The 2,500-nt window shown below is 44.7% G+C and overlaps 1 non-coding gene across 1 annotated transcript; it reads left to right on the top strand.

Annotated features, from left to right (window-relative positions):
• Positions 1–1,261: 1,261 nt before the first annotated feature.
• Positions 1,262–1,416, top strand: LOC143307924 (5.8S ribosomal RNA). The gene has a single exon (XR_013064963.1). It is a non-coding gene; the product is annotated as a 5.8S ribosomal RNA (ribosomal RNA).
• The last annotated feature ends 1,084 nt before the right edge of the window (positions 1,417–2,500 follow it).

The following is a 2,500-nucleotide window of genomic DNA, read 5'->3' as shown; positions in this document are numbered from 1 at the left end:
GATTACTCATCGCGTTTCTCCCGTCCGTTCGGAACCGCCGGCAAAAAAACTGTGCGACCAACGGCGCCAAAGAGCACGACGCCGGACCATTTCTCTCTGGCTGATGTGAATGGAAGTAAAAGACGCTTGCGTGAGGTCTCTCGACCTTTATCTCTCTAACTTATACTTATGGGTCGTCGTCTACTTGATCGGGTACAAACAAGTCGTAAGAAACAAACAAACAAACCACAAAAATACAAGTCGTAAAAAAACAAACTTCTGTTGGTTAACCTACAATATGAAGGATCGAAATGAAAGAAGGATCATATTATTACAAACCGAAAGTGAAGGATCATTAAAATTGAAATACAATATATATAAATATATAAATGTACCCGTCGTTGCGACACCCTAGTTAAATGGAAAGATATAAAAAAGAGAGAAAAGGAATACAGATGACCCGCCGTCTGATCTTTGCTAAATGATCTGGCATCACCGGAGTTTTTTTGGTCCGTGTTGCGTTCGCTCTATTCGAAATGAAACTCGCGGAGGCGAAGAATTGTTAAAAGTTTACGAAGCGTCTAGGAGTGGTTAAAACTGAGAGAGTTGAAACTACGATGTATTAGAACGAGCAACCGTCGAAACTTTGTTTTCGCGACGTTCTTTTCGTCGCTCTCGTCCCCACGCTCCTACGCTTTGGTTGTTTCTTTGCCATCCGTGTTGCGATAAAAAGATTTCTCCATTGTCCAAAAAGGACGGATCGAGATTCCTCTTTCGAGAGGGAGAGAGAGGTACTTGCGGGTAACCTGGAATCTACGAAACACGCACCGTGGTAAGATTCGTGCGTCCGCCTGATCGATGTGTGTTGTTTACGGACCGGCTGAGAAGCGACGATAGCGAGTCTTTGAAAAACTATGTGTCCATTAGTTAGACCGATCGTCGCCGGCCGTGTGTCTGTTCGAATCTCGCAACCCACGATTCAGCGACAGGACGCGCGCTCGCATTCCTTGTGTGCGTTCGTACTTTTCAAGGTTTTTAAATGTACTTTACGCCCGACCGTCGAGAGGAGCGTGCCACTGGGCGTTTCTCCGACGGTTTCCGTCCTTGGACGCGATCGTGTCGTCAACGATCGAACAAACAAACAAATACGTTGGCGACGCCCGAATTCGCTCTCCCGCACGCGCCGGGTGGGAGAGTGATGTGGGTATCGAATGTGATGCGTGTTAATAATGAAAATAACACTCTAAAGATCTAAAGAGTTTGAAATACAAAATTTTACGATTACCCTGAACGGTGGATCACTTGGCTCGTGGGTCGATGAAGAACGCAGCTAATTGCGCGTCAACGTGTGAACTGCAGGACACATGAACATCGACATTTCGAACGCACATTGCGGTCCACGGATACAATTCCTGGACCACGCCTGGCTGAGGGTCGTTTTCTTAACAAAAGACTGCTTGCGTTTGCTTCTCGAAAAAAGAGTAATTCATTTCTTTCTAAACATCTCGCCGTCGTTCAACGAAAGTAGAACGTTTCGGAGCGGGATTATCGAACGAAATTGAAAGAATGAATGAACGATAAACAAAGAAAGAGTCGCAACGTACGAGCGATAGTTGGGCAGTTCGTCGGCGTTTGTCGTGGAAACGATGTGACGAAAATCGCAACCGATACACTAAATGCAGGCCGTTAAAGGAGAGAAACAAATTTCGAAATATCTCTTCGAACTAGCGCAAGTGCGTCACGGCGCGCGAGTCGTTCGTTAAAATTTATAAACGACCGCCCGTGAAAGCACCGAGTTCTCGGAAGATAATCTATAAAGATTCTCCATCCTGCTGGAAGTTATCGGATCGGCGCGATTGTTCACTTGTAGAAATCCACGCTCCCGACGTTGCCAGAAACGATATTTACGAAAGGTGTGTCAAAAATAAACGAAAGAAGCTCTCCTATAAATTTAGAAAAAGCAAACGAGTGAAATGTTTGAGATGATAATTTGCTGAAATGCAAGCTCGAATAGCCCCAGGGTTTCGAATGATTCCCCGCGCTTTATACATCTCTCTGTTTACAAACGGTGTATAAATGAAAGATCGCTTCAGATGGGTCGTCGCTGTTTGACGCGCGATGCTGTTCCTTTTTTTTTGTCTGTCTGTGCGTTTAGCTTCGCTAAACAAGTTAAATGGTTAAAAAGCGTCGAAAAAGCGAATACACACGCGACAAGACAAATCTAACGAGTAAAGGAACGCTCCGCTCCAAGATAAAAATGGTTGTTTACAATCAATACAGCGTTTCGGTACCCCTGATCGTAGTCTAAAACTGTGTAACAAAAGAGAGGAAAGCGAATGGTGAAGGAACTTCGAAGCCTCCGTGGCGTGGCTAGAACTTGTGATAAAAGTATGTTTGCAGCAATTATGCATGCTCCCGTTAAAACAGCATTTCAATGTCTCGCATGGCTTAAAGCTCTAGGAGGCTTCAACATTTAGAATACATACGGACTACTTCGTTTGTTAAAGATAAGCGAAGACCG

Source organism: Osmia lignaria, unplaced genomic scaffold (assembly GCF_051020975.1).
Source record: "Osmia lignaria lignaria isolate PbOS001 unplaced genomic scaffold, iyOsmLign1 scaffold0100, whole genome shotgun sequence".
Taxonomy (NCBI): domain Eukaryota; kingdom Metazoa; phylum Arthropoda; class Insecta; order Hymenoptera; family Megachilidae; genus Osmia; species Osmia lignaria.
Note: the sequence above shows the minus strand (reverse complement) of the source record. Positions and strands in the feature narration are given on the sequence as shown.